We start from the raw sequence: 19327 nt of genomic DNA, 5'->3' as shown, positions 1-19327 counted from the left end.
CCCTCTCAAGCTGTGAGGAAGCAAGCGGCCATTGGAGAACTCCATGCAGCAAAGAACTGTATCATCTAGTGCCTAAGGGCTGAGCTCCAGCTGACAGTCAGCAAAAAATGAGGCTCTCAGTCAAACAACCGAAAGGAACTGAATAGTACTAACAACCAGGCAGGTAGAGAAGCAGATCCTTCCCCTGTCAAGCCTCTAGATGAGAACCTGGCCACAACCTTGACTGCAGCCTTCTAAGACCCTGCATGGCCCAGAAAAGCTGTCCTTGGATTCCTGACCCACAGACATGATAAGGTAATAAACATGTGTTGTTTTAAGCCACTATGTTTGTGGTAATATTGTTATGCAGCAATAGAAAACTAATAGAAAATCATCAGAACTTGTCTGAAATATGTTCATTCAATGACAGCTTACCTCAGTGGATCCTTTTTGCTAACCAGGATATCAGAATCTGTCCATTGTCCTTTGTTCAAGTTCATTGAGTCTTTTGTCTGCTTAAATCTCCTTGAATCTCTCTAATGAATTTTTAATTTCAATTATATTTTTTAGCTCCAGAATTTCTTTTTGGTTCTAAGTTTTCTGTCTCATTATTGATATTTCCATTTTGTTCACACATTGTTTTCTTTACTTTTTCCATATCTCCCTTTAGTCCCTTGGGCATCCTTAAGGCAGTTACTTTGAAGTCTTTGTCTAATATATCAGACATTAGGTCTTTCTCAGGGACAGTTTCTGTTGATTTGTTTTATTCCTTTGAGTTCCTTAGTACGCCTTGTGATTTTTTTTAGTGAACACTGGACTTTTGAGTTTAATAATGTGATAACTCTGGAAATCAGAGTGCAAAGTGAAAGAAGGCAGTCATAAAAGACCATATAGTGTATGATCCCATTTATACAAAATGTCTAGAATAGGCAAAACTATGGAGACAGAAAGAATGTAGATCAGTGGTTGCCCAGGGCTGGGCTGGGGATTGGTGGAAAATAGGAAGTGACTGTAGTGGGTGTGGGTTTCTTTTGGTGAGGCGGGGTGATGAAAAGCTTTTAAAATTGGATTCTGTGATGGTTACTTGAAGTCCTTAAACTGTACACTTTATGTGGGTGAACTTTACAGTATGTAATTTTTAACTCAATAAAGCTGTTTAAAAAACAAACAAAAAAATAGTCACTCATCAGATCTTGGCTGGTTATTTCCTTTTTGCCTAAAGTGAAAAGTGAAAGTTGCTCAGTCATGTCCGACTCTTTGTGACCCCATGGATTGTTCAGTCCATGGAATCCTCCAGGCCAGAATACTGGAGTGGGCAGCCTTTCCTTTCTCTACGGGATCTTCCCAACCCAGGGATTGAACCCAGATCTCCTGCACTGCAGGTGGATTCTTTGCCAGCTGAACCACAAGGGAATCCCTAACTGTAATGGAATATAATGAAGGCCTAGAAACATGTAGAAGATACCACCCCTGACTCTGGCTAAGAACTCTGCCTCGTGAAGGCAGGATCTTCGTTATCTATTGCTGCCTAACAATCACCCCCAAATTTAGTGGCTTAAAACCACCACCACTTTATTGATTGTGATGCTATAGTTCAGAAATTCATCATGGGTAGTGGTCTCTGCTCCAGTGATGTTTGCTGGGCTCACTCAAGGGACTGCATTCACCAGCTGGAAGGTAGGAGGTGGCCTCACTCACAAGTCTGTGGCCTTTGTCCCGGCTGTCACTCGGGGTGCCACGGTTCTCCTCCTTGGGGTCTTTCTCTCCACATGGCCTTCTCTCTAGCAGGATAGGCTGAGCTTCTTTACATGGTACCTGGTTTCCCAGACGGAGGAAGCTGTTGGGCTTCTTAGTTCCAGAACTAGCACAGCGGTAACTTCTGAAGATACTGTTGATCGAGTCACAGGGCAGCTCAGGTTCAGGTAGAGAGGAAACAGACTCTTCCTCTCGATGGGAGGAGTAGTCCCATGTCTGCAGGTTTAGGAGGAGTTGGTGGTACCTGTCTTTGCAGAATATCTACCACAGGAGTCTGGGCAGCTGCTTGACTCAATGTAAAATCAAAACAACTGAATTATACTGAACTTCAAATTGAATATGAGCTGTCTAGGGCATCCACTTCTCCCCTGTTGGAATGCACACTCCATGCGGGCAGGGATTTTTATCTGTTTGGCTCATTATTTTATTCTCAGCAGTGCCTTGCTTTGATAGAGACTCAGTGAGTATCTGTTGCAGGAAGGACTGCTTTGTGGCGATGCTAACAGAAGAAGGATTGGTGTGGAGCCACTCCAATAGAGAATCTGCAGCGAGTCTGGGGAAAGAGTAATGGGTGTGAATTGGTGGGGAGACAAAATTTTTTCACTATTCTACAACATGAATTGAGACCGCCTACACCAGATGTGAGGGGGAAAGAAGAGGCATCCCTTGAGGAAGGGGATCCCAACATCTCAGTGCGTGACATGTGCTAAGTCATAGTCAAGGTCCTCTTGGGATAACGGAGGCTTCAGCACAGGTGCTTAGATGGGACTGAGCAAGGTAAGTATTGCAGAAGTGTGACTGAAACAGAGCTGAAGACAAGACTAAAAAAGATGCGTAGGGGGTATGTGACTGAGAAAGTCCAGAGGCTTGAAAATAGTCACCTGCAAAATGTATTTATCAAATAAATGATAAGGCTCTTCACTCTAAGTCCTTAAAACATGTAAGTTATGTGATGAAAATTAGATTTGAGACAGGTTCCGATTATTTGGTGCAAAAATTTTTGCATTAGTAACAAGAAATGTGTCAAGGAAGCCCATTCATTTTTAGAATTGGTGAGTTAATTGATGGTGACTATTCACCTTAATGTAGTTTTATAACGCTTTAGGAATTTGCAAAGATCATTGCTAAATACTTGTGCCTTGGTGAAAAACAAAAATAAAAGATTACTAGTATCTGGTAGTATCTTTCTTCTCTCCCTCCTTCTGCCCAGGGAAATTATCTCAGCTCTTGTTCACGGTGAGTGAACCAGGAGAGGAGGTGGATAAAGGAGTGAGATGAGTGATTTCCTCTAGGAGATCAAAGGCTGACAGAGAGAGTAAGAGGCAGGTTAGTTGGGGTAGAACTGGGGGAAGAAATCCATGGTTCTATCCCAGAGAGGCAGGACCTCATGGGGTGGTTATAGAGGAAGGGCATTTCTAGGTACCGGTGTCCTGAGTTGTTATAAGAATCCTCCTCGAAGAAAGTACTAGGGTTGTTTGTTTGTGGGTTTGTAAATGAAGCTTTGTTTGTTTTGCAGGGACAAGTGTTGACAGTGTTATTAACTGCTATGCTGAAACTGGCATCAAGATGGCAAAGTCTGTTGGGAACATTAGCTTCTTTGGTTCAATACCAGTTCAACTTCCAAGAATTATATGCAGTGTTTGGTGCCATTATTATCATTTTCCCTAAATTAGAGGACACTGAGGCTCTAGAGGGGCTAAGATGACTCCAGAGGAGTCAGAGATGAGAGTGCATGAGCTTCTCTGTGAGGCCTCAGTGTGAAGGCCTGAACTATGGCTACAGATCATTCTGGAGGCATGTTGTTAGGAATCCACTGTGTGTACTAGATTCCTTGATTTGGAAAATTGGAAAGGGTTGTACAAATTAGCCCCCAAATTCTCACTGTGGTCAGTGGTATTAATACTTTTGGATGAAAACCTGTGGATGTTCAAAAGCACAAACAAAAGTTAATGACACACATTCTATGACAGTGCTTTTGTTCACTCACAAGGACACCCCTAGGTCTGCAGTTCTTTAAAAAGTTTTGTTTACATGTTCTGAGAATTCTATCAAAATTGTGGTGCTTTTCCCAGAAGAATGTGCACATGCACACACGCCATGTGACATACAATTGTAGGGAAGATCTAGGTTCTGCAACCAACTTAGAGCATCCAGTGAATTCAGCTCATTCTTTGCTGACTTCACCAAGGTTGCTTGAATAGACTGAAATTATCTTCTATCATAAAATTCTTTACATCTTTCAGGCAGTTTTAAGCTTAACCCAAAAATAGCATGAAGGAAAGTAATCATTCCATCTACAGTTAGAGACAAGATTCTTGAGTTCAGCATGGAAACCATGATGGTGCTTTGATCAATGAGATTGTTCTCCAGGGAGGGAGGCTTTAATGACTTGTGACTGACTTCTCCTCAGTTGCTCCAGCAGCCACCTGTGAATGAGTCCTTTCAAAGAGGGTGATATGAAGTGGGCTCAATTTTAATTCTGAACATTGAATTTTATTAGGTAAACGGGAGTACTTTTCAAGTCCTCTCCCCTGAGTCACTTCTATGTAGATGCTGCTGCTGCTGCTAAGTCACGTCGGTCGTATCTGACTCTGCGACCCCATAGATGGCAGCCCACCAGGCTCCTCTGTCCCTGGGATTCTCCAGGCAAGAATACTGGAGTGGGTTGCCATTTCTTTCTCCAATGCATGAAAGTGAAAAGTGAAGTGAAGTCGCTCAGCTGTGTCCGACTCTTCGTGACCCCATGGACTGCAGCCTACCAGGCTCCTCCATCCATGGGGTTTCCCAGGCAAGAGTACTGGAGTGAGGTGCCATCGCCTTCTCCCTATGTAGATGAGGAAACAACTATCACTGAAGCCCTGGCAACATGTTTGGGATGAGCAGGGGAGAAACTTCCATTATCTTTGTGATCATCTTGAACAGATCCTGAAGAAAACTACTCCCATCAGTGCATAACTTTTGTCTTACCTAAATACTTAGCTGTGGTCTTCTTTTTTCTTCTATTTTTTTCCTGAGGATATTTCAGCAAAAAAAAAAAAAATTAATTGAGGTTTGTCTGTTATACCAGGGAAGAAAAAATATTTGTTTTATGTGAGTTCTTATTTGAAGTGAGTCATGGCTAACTACACTAAGAAGATGAAACACTAGAGATACTTTGGTTTCTTGTTGTTGTTTTTTAATGTCCTCTTCATTCATTCATTAAACTCCAGGAAACCTGGTTCTTTGAAGGTAATTAGTGATGGTAGGAATAGTGACATTTATAATAACAGTCATCACAGCCCCTTACATTTCAAGTCCATTGGGCTTTCAGGTGGACAGGGCACAAGGTCAGTAAAGGGGGTGAGGCGCGAGCAAGCCAAATTCCCAATCTTGAACACTTCTCACCGACCCTTCATACTGAGTTTTATAATGTAGAGAAGCAAGCTTTAGTGTAATCTTGAGCCCCTCCCCCTTTTTGATTTGTGAGGTGTGAGGGGGGTGTCTTAGTCCCCTCCTTAATGGGCAGTACTTTGAATGGTTGTTGAGGATGTGGAACTTTAAAAAGCACTGAAATGTACCTTCTCATTTTTTTTTTATCATGTCCTCCAACCAAATGGAGAATTTGCATTATTGTTGGAGAATAAGAGATCTCTCTCTTTTCAAGACTGAGCCTCATCAGGAAGGAAGAAACTATCCTCTGCCCTTCCAGGTTCTTCTGGCTGGTCTAAGAATTAAATGAGACAGATTACCAGGAGAAAATCAAATTTAACTTCATATATATAGAAATGCACACACATAAGAGGTCAGAGATTCCACATATGTGAGACAGAAAGGTAAAAGGAGGTACTTATGCCATCCTGAGCTAAGGAATGAGGTAGGGGGTCTAGGTCTTCCAAGGACAGGAGGGTCATTCTCAAGAGATTAAGAACAGCAGATATTTAATAACTGGGTATTTGTTCTGTCATAAAGATGGGGCCACTAAGATAAATTTTATCTCTGGTAAATACTTTTTCTAAGAAAAATATCCAATTTAAATTCTTCTAGGTAGTTAAGACAGGAGCAATGAATTTCTCCTGAACCCACAGGGTCTCTATTGCATTTAGTTCAAAATAAGTCTTGTGTAAGAGTAGCCCATTTGGGGGATGCTTGTTCTGAACCCCTATAGACCAAATTTTTATGTTTTTCACTGTAGTCCTAGGATATTTCTAATTTTTCAAGAGTGGTCCCTTTTTATCACTTTGTCTCCCTTGTGAAATCCTAGCTAAAATGGGATCCAAATAATTAATGGAAGAAAGTAAGACACTGATTAGATATTTGTTTTTATTATTTCTTTTGGATTACTTCCACATTTCATATTTAAATTGTGGTATATGGTCTTAGAATTTAAGCTGTGACAACTAATTATCTCCATTATGCTGATCTCCCACTTTTCATCATTGCTTAACTCTTAGAATTTTGATTATTTCTTAAATTTCATCATGTGTAATAAATCCATACTAACTTGCAATATTTGAGGAAGTAGAGTGAAGCCTAGACTGAACTAACTAGCTTAAAATCTTAAATGCAGTGTTTTTCAAAGAATGTTATATTTTCATTTGTGTGTATCAGTTCAGTTCAGTTCAGTCACTCAGTCGTGTCCGACTCTTTGCGACCCCATGAATCACAGCACGCCAGGCCTCCCTGTCCATCACCAACTCCCAGAGTTCACTCAAACTCATGTTCATCGAGTCGGTGATGCCATCCAGCCATCTCATTCTCTGCCGTCCCCGTCTCCTCCTGCCCCCAATCCCTCCCAGCATCAGACTCTTCTCCAGTGAGTCAACTCGTCGCATGAGGTGGCCAAAGTATTGGAGTTTCAGCTTTAGCATCAGTCCTTCCAATGAACACCCAGGATTGATCTCCTTTAAAATGGACTGGTTGGATCTCCTTGTAGTCCAAGGGACTCTCAAGAGTCTTCTCCAGCACCACAGTTCAAAAGCATCAATTCTTCGGCAATCAGCTTTCTTCACAGTCCAACTCTCACATCCATATATGACCATGGGAAAAACCGTAGCCTTGACTAGGCGGACCTTGGTTGGCAAAGTAATGTCTCTGCTTTTTAATATGCTACCTAGGTTGGTCATAACTTTCCTTCCAAGGAGTAAGCATCTTTTAATTTCATGGCTGCAATCAGCATCTGCAGTGATTTTGGAGCCCCCAAAAATAAAGTCTGACATTGTTTCCACTGTTTCCCCATCTATTTGCCATGAAGTGATGGGACCAGATGCCATGATCTTTGTTTTCTGAATGTTGAGCTTCAAGCCAACCTTTTCACTCTCTTTCACTTTCATCAAGAGGCTTTTTAGTTCCTCTTCACTTTCTGCCATAAGGGTGGTGTCATCTGCATATACATAAAAAATATAAATCACATATTACCTAGCATGATCCTTAAGGAATTTGCAATTACCTTAGTCTTGGTTTTGCATGTAAATGGAAAACTTCTAAGTGCTTGAGGTTACTTTGAAAGAGTCCTTAATAGTTTAACCAGTAACCCTTAAAGCTTGCTGCTGCTAAGTCGCTTCAGCCGTGTCCAACTCTGTGCGACCCCATAGATGGCAGCCTACCAGGCTCCCCCCGTTCCTGGGATTCTCCAGGCAAGAACACTGGAGTGGGTTGCCATTTCCTTCTCCAATGCATGAAAGTGAAAAGTGAAAGTGAAGTCGCTCAGTCGTGTCCATCTCCTGCAACCCCATGGACTGCAGCCCACCAGGCTCCTCTGTCCATGGGATTTTCCAGGCAAGAGTACTGGAGTGGGTTGCCATTGCCTTCTCCGAACCCTTAAAACTTAGGTATACTCTTATTTAGTAAACCGTCTTTATTTTTCTCATAGCTAGGTTGAGAGTCCATTTAGCTCAGCTGTATGAAGTATTACATTATTAAGTAGAATGGAGCTGCTAGGATGTTTTTAGAGAAAAATTTACAGTGCTCTCCATATACATGTGCATTTACTTGACTATTACATCTACTGCATGCATTGATGTGTATGTGGACATATATTACAGTCCCTGAGCACACCGTATATTGTGGGCAACTTGAGGACATGATCTTTGGGAATAAACTAGACCAAGCTTTCTCCTGAACACAGGAGGCTGTTGAGCTACAATCCATAGGGCCGCAAAGAGTCAGACCACTGAAGTGACTTAGCACACACAGAACATTTTCTAACACTATATACAGGCGTGCTGTGATTCATGGGGTCGCAAAGAGTTGGACATGACTGAGCAACTGAACTGAACTGATATTAGAAAAACTCAAAATGGATTAGAGACCTGACTGTAATACTGGAAACCATACAACTCCTAGAAGAAAACATAGGCAGAACATTCTTTGACATAAATTGTAGCTATTTTTTTTTTGGATCTGTCTCCTAAGGAAAAGCAAATAAAGGCAAAAATAAACAAATGAGACCTAAGTAAACTTAAAGCTTTTACACAGCAAAAGAAACCACCAACAAAACAGAAAGACAACCTACTGAATGGGAGAAAATATTTGCAAAACAATATGACAGATAAGGTATTCATATCTTAAATATACAAACAGCTCATACAAGTGAACATTTAAAAAACCACAAACAACTCGATTAAAAAATGGGCAAAAGACCTGAATAGACCTTTTTTCCACAGAAGACATATGGCCAACAGGCACTTGAAAAGATGCTCACATTGTTAACCATCAGAGAACTGTAAATTAAAACCACAATGTGATGCCATTCATAATCAGTTCAGTTCAGTTCAGTTCAGTCGCTCAGTCGTGTCCGACTCTCCGCGACCCCATGAATCACAGCACGCCAGGCCTCCCTGTCCATCACCAACCCCCCGGAGCTCACTCAAACCCATGTCCACAGAGTTGGTGATGCCATCCAGCCATCTCATTCTCTGTCGTCCCCTTCTCCTCCCGCCCCCAACCTTTCCCAGCATCAGAGTCTTTTCCAGTGTGTCAACTCGTCGCATGAGATGGCCAAAGTATTGCAGTTTCAGCTTCAGCATCAGTCCCTCCAATGAACACCCAGGATCGATCTCCCTTAGAATGGACTGGTTGGATCTCCTTGCGGTACAAGGGACTCTCAAGAGTCTTCTCCAACACCACAGTTCAAAAGCATCAATTTTTCGGCGATCAGCCTTCTTCACAGTCCAACTCTCACATCTATACATGACCACAGGAAAAACCATAGCCTTAACTAGACGGACCTTTGTTGGCAAAGTAATGTCTCTGCTTTTTAATATATTATCAAGGTTGGTCATAACTTTCCTTCCAAGGAGTAAGCGTCTTTTAATTCATAATAGCTGTTATCAAAAAGATTGCAAATAACAAACGTTGGTGAGGCTGTGGATAAAAGTGAACTCTTGTGCCCTGTTGGTGGGAATGTAAATTCGTGCAACCACTGTGAAAAACAGTGGAAGTTTCTCTCAAAAACTGAAAGTAGAACTACCATATAACCAAGCAATTCTACTTCTGGGAATATATCTGAAATAAAAGGAAAACACTAATTCAAAAAGATACCTGCGGGGATGTCGCTGGTTCTCCAGTGGTTAGGACTTGGTGCTTTCACTGGGGAGGGCAGGGTTCAGTTCATGGTCAGGGAACTAAGGTGCTATGAGCCACATGAGTGCAGTCAAAAAAAAAAAAAAGATACACCCCAATGTTCATTGCAGCATTGTTTACAAATAATCAAGATACGGAAGCAACTTACATGTCCATCAATGGATGAATGGATAAAGAAGATGTGGGATATGAATATATACATATATATACACACACAAACACACAATGGTATTTGATTCAGCTACAAATAAGAATGAAGTTTTGCCATTTGCAACAATATGGATTGACTTGGATGGTATTATGGTAAGTGAAATAAGTCAGAGAAAGATAAATACTGTATGATATCACTTATATGTGGAATCTAAAAAATAAAGCAAAGTAGTGAACATAACAAAAAAGACACAGATTCACAGGTACAGAGAACATACTAGCGGCTCCACTGGGAGAGGCAAGAGGGGAGGGGCAAGATGGGGCAAGGGATTGAGAAGTACAAACTACTATGCATTAAAAGAGCTACAAGGATATACTGTATATCACAGGGAATTTAGCTAATATTTCATAATTGTAAATGAAATATAGCCTTTAACATTTTTGAACCATGTTATACACCTGAACTATTATAATATCAACTATATCTCAATAAGTAATAGATAGATAGATGGATAGACTGTCTGAAAGACATCCTATGGATCTACCAGTGTAGTGGGTCAGAGGCCAAACTATAAGTGTACAATGAATGGGGAATAAGATAGAAATACAAATGTTCATCATATTATTCTACCAAGAAGTCTGATTGTAAATTGGAGGAGAGAAATTAAAGGAAAATTAGAGGGGAACCTAGCATCAGTGGAGGATATTAAAATTTTGTTTGCGATAAAAGTCTTAAGCGTATTTGTCAACTGAGGAGAAAAGGCCAACCAAGAGGGTGAGTTGAAGATGCAGGAGGAAAATGATGAATGAAACAAGAATCTCTGGGAGGTTTGAGGGAACAGGGTGGTAGGTGGAGGCATCAATTTTTTCCAAAAATGTATTAACAGTCAGTTAATACAGTTTCTATTTCTATTCTCCTTTTTCTTCTTGCTTTAATGTTTAACTCAACTTTGAAATGGTAATGCATTTACATGGTTCAGTGTTGTTGTTTTTGGCTACACCACATGTAGAATCCTAGTTCCCCCAACCAGGGATGGAACCATGTCCCCTGCAGTGGAAGTCAGAGTCTCAACCACTGGACCACCAGGTAAATCCCCTCAATGTTTTAAAAGGTATAAAAGGGTAGGCACTGAAAACTCTTTTTCCCACTACCACCATACCCCCAGCTTTTGTGTGTTCTTAATTCTTCTTCCCATTGACAACCAAATTCATGAGCTTTTTGAGTGTTCTTCCAGAGACACCTTATATACTAGCAAAAAGGTACATATATTCTTCTTTTTCACACAATTGGAATTCAGTATACATCATTCTTATTTTTGGTTTTTAAACCTAACAACATATTTGGGAGATATTTCCATAATAAGTATATAAAGTGTTTCCTCCTTTTCCTGACTGCATTTTATTTCCATTTCCTATTGATGGAGGCTGTACATTGTTAATTTTGTACATTGAACCATGAGCCATCTGCAGTATAAATTCCTAGAGTTGGAATAATTGGTTCAAAATGTATGTACACAAAAAATTTAGATCTATATCATGATGGTGTGATCACTCACCTAGAGCCAGACTCTAGGTGGAGTCTTCAGACTCCAATCCTGAAGTGTGAAGTGAAGTGGGCCTTAGCGAGCATTACTATGAACAAAGCTAGTGGAGGTGATGGAATTCCAGCTGAGCTATATCAAATCCTAAAAGATGATTCTGTTAAAAGTGCTACACTCAAAACACCAGCAAATTTGGAAAACTCAGCAGTGGCCACAGGACTGGAAAAGGTCAGTTTTCATTCCAGTCCCAAAGAAGAGCAATGCCAGGGAATGTTCAAACTACCACGCAATTGTGCTCATTTCACATGCTAGTAAGGTAATGCTCAAAATCCTTCAAGCTGGGCTTCAAAAGTATGTGAATCGAGAACTTCCAGATGTACAAGCTGGATTTAGAAAAGGCAGAGGAACCAGAGATCAAAATGCCAACATCTGTTGCATCATAGAAAAAGGAAGGGCATTCCAGAAAAATGTCTACTTCTGATTCATCGACTACGCTAAAGCCTTTGACTGTGTTGTCATTGTTTAGTCACTCAGTCATATCTCTTTGAGACCCTATGGACTGCAGCACACCAGTCTTCCCTGTCCTTCACCATCTCCTAGAGCTTGCTCAAATTCATGTCCATTGAGTCAGTGATGCCATCCAACCATCTCATCCTCTGTCTTCCTCTTCTCCTCCTGCCTTCAGTCTTTCCCAGCATCAGGGTCTTTTATAATGAGTCGGCTCTTCACATCAGGTGCCCAAAGTATTGGAGCTTCAGCTTCAGCATCAGTCCTTCCAATGAATATTCAGGGTTGATTTCCTTTAGGATTGACTGGTTTGATCTCCTTGCAGTCCAAGGGACTCTCAAGAGTCTTCTCCAGCACCACAGTTCAAAAACATCAATTTTCTGGCACCCAGCCTTCTTTATGGTCCAACTCTCACATCCATACATGACTCCTGGAAAAACCATAGCTTGTGGATCACAACAAACTGTGGAGAATTCTGGAAGAGATGGGAATGCCAGACCACCTTACCTGCCTCCTGACAAACCTGTAGCAGGTCAAGAAGCAACAGTTAGAAAAGGACATAGAACATAGAATGGACTGGTTCAAAATTGGTAAAGGAGTACGTCAAGGCTGTATATTGTCACCCTGCTTATTTAACTTATATGCAGAGTATATCATGCAATATGCCCACCTGGATCACAAGCTGGGATCAAGATTGCTGGGAGAAATATAATATCAACAACCTCAGATATGCAAATGACACCACCCAAATGGCAGAAAGTCAAGAGGAACTAAAGAGTCTCTTGATGAAGGTGAAAGACGAGAGTGAAAAAGTTGGCTTAAAACTCAACATTCAAAAACTGAAGATCATGACATCTGGTGCCATCCCTTCATGGCAAATAGATGGGGAAAAAATGGAAACAGTACAGACTATTTTCTTGGGCTCCAAAATCACTGTGGATGGTGATTGCAGCCATGAAATTAAAAGACACTTGCTTCTTGGAAGAAGAGCTATAACAAATCAAGATAACATATTAAAAAGCAAAGACATCACTTTGCCTACAAAGGTCCGTATAGTCAAAGGTATGTTTTTTCCAGTAGTCATGTACAGATGTGAGAGCTAGATCATAAAGAAGGCTGAGTGCCAGAAAACTGTTGCTTTCAAATTGTGGTGCTAGAGAAGACTTGAGAGTCTCTTGGACTGCAAGGAGATCATACCAGTCAATCCTAAAGGAAGTCAACCCTGAATATTCATTGGAAGGACTGATGCTGAAGCTGAAGCTCCAATACTTTGGGCACCTGATGGGAAGAGCCAACTCATTGGAAAAGACCCTGGTCCTAGGAAAGACTGAAGGTAGTTGGAGAAGGGGAAGACAGGATGAAAACTCTGGAAGATAGTGAAGGACAGGGAAGTCTGGCATGCTGTAGTCCATCAGGTTGCAAAGAGTCGACTGAGCATCTGTAAAACAAACAGAAAAATATCATAAGAAGCAAAATAGCACTGCAGTTAAAGACTAAGAGTTCTAGACTGCTTAAATTCCAGCTTCACTGTTGACTAGTTATTTGCCCTCAAGCAAGTCCTTATGTCTGTCTCACTGTAAAAAGGAGATACTGATAATAATAGCACCATTTTAGTTCAGTTCAGTTGATCAATCATGTCTGACTCTTTGCAACCCCATGGACTGCAGCATGCCAGGCTTCCCTGTCCATCACCAATTCCCAGAACTTGCTCAAACTCATGTCCATTGAGTCAGTAATGCCATTCATCTATCTCATCCTCTGTTGTCCCCTTCTCTTCCTGCCTTCAATCTTTCCCAGCATCAGAGTGTTTTCCAATGAGTCAGTTGGAGATGTTGAAAATAATAGCACCATTTCAGTTCATTTCAGTTCAGTCGCTCTGTTATGTCTGACTCTTTGTGACCCCACGTACTGCAGCATGACAGGCCTCCCTGTCCATCACCAACTCCCAGAGTCCACCCAAACCCATGTCCATTGAGTTAGTGATGCCATCCAACCATCTCACCCTCTGTTGTCCCCTTCTCCTCCTCCCCTCAATCTTTCCCAGTATCAGGGTCTTTTCCAAAGAGTCAGCTCTTCACATCAGGTGGCCAAAGTATTGGAGTTTCAGCTTCAACATCAGTCCTTCCAATGAACACCCAGGACTGATCTCCTTTAGGATGGACTGGTTGGATCTCCTTGCTGGGATCAAGATTGCTGGGAGAAATATCAATAACCTCAGATATGCAGATGACACCACCCTTATGGCAGAAAGTGAAGAGGAACTAAAAAGCCTCTTGATGAAAGTGAAAGAAGAGAGTGAAAAGGTTGGCTTGAAGCTCAACATTCAGAAAACAAAGATCATGGCATCTGGTCGCATCACTTCATGGGAAATAGATGGAGGAAACAGTGGAAACAGTGTCAGACTTTATTTTTTGGGGCTCCAAAATCACTGCAGATGCTGATTGCAGCCATGAAATTAAAAGATGCTTACTCCTTGGAAGGAAAGTTATGACCAACCTAGATAGTATATTAAAAAGCAGAGACATTACTTTGCCAACCAAGGTCGCTCTAGTCAAGGCTATGATTTCTCCAGTGGTCATGTATGGATGTGAGAGTTGGACTGTGAAGAAAGCTGATCACCAAAGAATTGATGCTTTTGAACTGTGGTGCTGGAGAAGACTCTTGAGATCCAACCAGTCCATTCTAAAGATCAGTCCTGGGTGTTCATTGGAAGGACTGATGCTAAAGCTGAAACTCCAATACTTTGGCCACCCCATGCGATGAGTTGACTCACTGGAAAAGACTCTGATGCTGGGAGGGATTGGGGGGCAGGAGGAGAAGGGGACGACAGAGAATGAGATGGCTGGATGGCATCACCGACTCGATGGACATGAGTTTGAGTGAAGTCGGGAGTCAGTGATGGACAGGGAGGCCTGGCGTGCTGCGATTCATGGGGTCGCAAAGAGTCGGACACGACTGAGCGACTGAACTGAACTGGTTGGATCTCCTTGCAGTCCAAGGGACTCTCAAGAGTCTTCTCCAAACCCACAGTTCAAAAGCATCAGTTCTTCTGCACTCAGCTTTCTTTATAGTCCATTTAATAGCACCATTTAATAAGGATTAAATGAGATAGCACATATTATACACAGCAAATGCTCGATAAAATTATTATTTTGCCGAAGTGTTAGATTGATTAGAAACAGAAGTAGCAATTCTTTAAGGTGAAAGAAAGGAAGTGATAAAGTGGAAATTAAGAGAGATAGAACTTAAAAGTTTTCCGATTCCTTAAGTAAAAGGAAAGATTATCTGCTGAACATGAAAGGAAAGGGGTGGAGAATGGGACTTGAAATTCAGAGTAATTAAAATGAAAGGATGAAAATCCTTGGATTTGAAGTGAAGAAACTAAGGACGGGAAGTTGAATGATTATCCTCCAAGGACCGTAAAGTCCAGTATGATTACAGCAAGAAGAGAGGAATCATGTAAGCCTCATGCCCAAAATCTAGGCTGGGAACTGCAAAGGAGCAAGAAATCACTCTCAGAGGTGGAAGTGTGGTGATCTGGAGTCTGTGGGCATGAAGAGAGTATCAGTTCCATTGCTTTACCTGAACACCAGGCGATAGTGAAGGACAGGGAAGCCTGGTATGTGCTGCAGTCCATAGGGTCTCAAAGAGTCGGACACAATTTAGTGACTGAACAACATCAACAACCTGGACGAAAGGTGTCTTCATTCAAAATGACAGCAGGGGTATCAACTCACACCCATTAGAATGGCTGTCATCAAAAAGACAACAAATAACAAATATTAGGAAACCCTTGTGCACTCTTGGTGGGAAAGTAAATTGGTGCAGCCACTATGGAAAACAATATGGAGGTTACTCAAAAAATTAAAACTAGAACTACCATTAGATCCAGAAATTTCACTCCTGGGAATTTATCTGAAGAAAACAAAAGGACTAATTAAAAAAGATACATGCCCTATGTTCACTGCAGCATTATTTATAGTAGCCAAGATATGGAAGCAACCTAAGTGCCCAACAATAGATGAATGGACAAAGAAGCTGTGATATATATATATACAAATATATATATATATACAAGGAATACTACTCAGCCATTTAAAAAATGAATGAAATCTTGCCATTTACAATGAAATGGATAATGGATGGACCCAGTGGGTATTATGCCAAGTGAAATAATCAGGCAGAGAAAGACAAATTTGGTACTATTATCACTTATCTGTGGAACCTAAAACACAAAACAAATGAACAAGCATAACAAAAGAGAAACAGGATTATAGATACAGAGAAGAAGTAGGTGGTAGCCAGATGGAAAGGAGGTAGGAAGAGGAAAGAAATAGATGAGGGAGATTAAGAAGTACAAACTTCCAGCTGTAAAATATATGTCACAGGTATGAAATGTACAGTGTGAGGAATTTAGGTAGTGTATTATCTTTGTATGGTGATAGATTGCAATTAGCTGTCATGGTCATAATTTTGAAATATATGTAAATATTGAATCACAAAATAAGGAAAGTAAGGAAGTATGCTTGTTCTAGAAAGAGAGGATACCAGAGCAGTTAGGGGAAATTTTTCAGAGAGAGGGAAAGAAGAGATGGGAGGATACGTGAAGGAGGAGACTGACAAAGCAAGATTAGGGTAGGACTAAGTGAGGATATAGGAATCCCTGAGTCAATGATGAAGTCACTGTTGCAAGAAGTTAATGCAAACTGTGAATCCTCTCTCCAGAAAAATATATATTTATATGTACATGCAAATGTTGCATACAATCTCAGGAGGTCACAAACTCCATAGACACCCCAACATTTGAAAGTAAATTTTTTTCTTCATGTTTTATTACCTTAGAATGCTTTATTTTATATTGGAGTATCATTGATTTACAGTATTGTATTTAAAGTAAACTTTTCATTGAAGTATAACGTACATATGAATAGTTGATGTCCCACTTGAAGTGAACTTCCCTGTGTTACTAGAAACCAGATCAAGAAGCAGAACATCACCTGTCCCTCAGAATCCCCACATTTCAGCCATGAACCATCCTGCAAGGATGACCACTATTCTGACTCCTATAACCATAGACTAGTTTGATCTGTTTTTAAATTTTATATAAGTAGAATTATACAGGATGCATTCTTCTAAGCCTGGTTTCTTTACTCAGTATTATGTTTGGTATATGGAGCTGTACTTCATTCGTTCTCATGTCTATATCATATCCCACTTTATGATGGATGTCAGTTCATCCATTCTACAATCCATAAATATTTGGGTTTTTCCTGTCTAGGAGTATTATAAACAGTGCTGCTATGAGCACTCTTGTACATGCCTTTTGATGAACATATGTACACATTCTGTTGGTTATACACCTAAGAATAGAGTTCCCAGGTCATAAGTTCTAGTAGATAATGGGTCTTACGTTTTTTGACAAGGAAAACAGGGATGCAGGGGAAGCGGAATTCATACAAGCTTTCAGTCTGAATCCTAGTATAAAGTTATACATGTTTTGCATTGATCATTTATCCACACTGAGAATGAAATAAGACCACAACAATCAAAGACTTGATGAATAAACCCAAGGAGAGACTCACTGAAAAGATTAATAAAAGTTCTGACAAGTCAAGAAAAAAATAGAAAAAAAAATTTAAGAAATATTAATTGCCAAATGGATTCAGGAAGTCTCAAAGAGTTGAGGAGATCAATATTACTGAAGAAACTGGAAAATAATGTTAGAGAATTGTCTCTCCCCAAATGTGGTAGGGCCTGACACTTCTCACGGTCAACTTTCTTTAGAGCTTCAAAAAATAGATAATTCCCATGCTATTTAATCTGCTTTAGGACATAGAAAGAGATTGAAAGTTTCTCCAGTAACTTTACATAACTAGCAAAATCACAATACTAAAACTTGACAATCCATAAATAAGAAAATTACAATCCATTTTTTCATATGACTAGAGATGCAACAGAAAGAAAATCCTAAGTAAATTACAAAAAGAATCCAATTCTGTATTAAAAGACAATTCTTTGGATAAGTCAGTATTATTCTAGGGCTTCCCAGGTGGTGCTAGTGGTAAAGAACTTGTCTGCCAGTGCAGGTGATATAAGAGACATGGGTTCAGTCTCTGGATCAGGAAGATTCCCTGGAGGAGGGCATGGCAACCCACTCCATTATTCTTGCCTAGAAAATCCCATGGACAGAGGAGGTTGGCAGGCTGTAATCCATAGGGTTGCCCAGAGTTGGACACGACTGAATCAACTTAGCATTCTAGGAATGGCAGGATACTAAGAAATCTACTAATATAATGCATCTAATAATAATTCAGTATTTGTCAGAGTCTAAAAAATATGTATACACAGCCTTTGACCAACAATTCCACTTTTTTGGATTCTATCCTAAGAAGGTATAACAGTTATATCCAAAGTTTTCACTACAAGGCTATTCCTTCGTGTTGTTTATATCAACAACAAAGACAAAAATAGAAATAACATAAAATGTCCAATAATACAAAACAGGGTCAGTTAAGCTATGCTCTACATATTAAATACATATGACAATGAAATAATATGCAGCCATTAAAAATAATGCTGTAGAAAAGTTTTTAATAACATAGAAAACTATCCATGCCAAAAAATGTATATAGCATCATTAAGTTTAAAATATGTTTGAAATTTTTATTTTTTAGCTATCTGCATTCTCCAGATTTTTTCCAGTTATCATGTATAACTTTTATAATATAGTGATAAAGATGTGAAGCAACAATTTTAAAAAATTCCTGTTTCTTATTTGTGTTTGGATGTGAAATATCAGAGAATCACCTTGGCATTCGCCTGAGAGACAGAAAGTCCTTTCATTTTTCTCTACCAGCTGGTTGACCCCACTTAGGGCCCTGCTTGAATCATAGGCCTCACCACTTCCCACCCAGTTATCAAACGTTATACAAGATTTCATCCAGTCTGTCTAGCACTGAGGCCAGATTCGCCCTCCACTGTGCCCCTGTTACTTTCCTGCTATGGAACTTTCAATAGCTCCCCACCCTCCATAGCTTTCCAATTCAGCCCTCCAGAGCCTGATTCAATGTACCAGTCAGATCTTATTTCTCAGGGACTGCCTCTGGCACAGTCTGCAGTCAAGACCATCTCACACACTGCGCCTCTTGAGCTTCCACATGTTTGACTCCGCTGCTCTCCCTTCCAGCAGTGCCCCTCCTCCCCTCTCCCCCTGCCTCTGCCTATTAAGTCATCCTAATCTCTCCTTCAAGGCTTAGCTCAAATCCCCTTGCTTTCTTGAAGACTACTCCAGCTCATACCTCTGACTCCAAATGGCCCTAAAAGTCTGAACAACATTTGAACTGTTGAAGTAGTGGGCAACGAGACAGTCTGCTTTACAAAGCCTTGTGGATTCATCTTTATCCTGAGCTCCCTGCCCTGCTGCCTTCCTGCTTAATTCCAACAGCCCTTTTACAAGTCCATACTCTTCAAAGTACAGACACTGGCAGATCACCCCCAGAGAGGGGCAGAAACTCCATCTCTTGCTTTTGTGACTCTCACTCAGTGGGTCATGGTTACTTGCCTGAGGACCCACCAGGAGTCACCCTGGTGATGACTGACACTCTCTTGTGACTGTACCTTTACCTGGTATTATAAAATCATTGATACATACTGAATGGGCCACGGAAGGTGTGCAGCAGAAGATGAGGATTTTGTTAGGATAAGAACTCAGAAAAACAAGGAAGGACATTTTGACACAACAATGATTCCGGTAAATAGTGAATGAGCATGCACTTCATGTCAGGCAGCACTTTACATGCATTATCTTAGTGAGTCATGACAGCCTTAATAAGTAT

The sequence above is a fragment of the Moschus berezovskii genome, chromosome 12 (genome assembly GCF_049115385.1).
Source record: "Moschus berezovskii isolate FMDL1 chromosome 12, NW_MosBer_1.0, whole genome shotgun sequence".
NCBI lineage: Eukaryota > Metazoa > Chordata > Mammalia > Artiodactyla > Moschidae > Moschus > Moschus berezovskii.
This window is presented reverse-complemented; position numbering follows the sequence as displayed.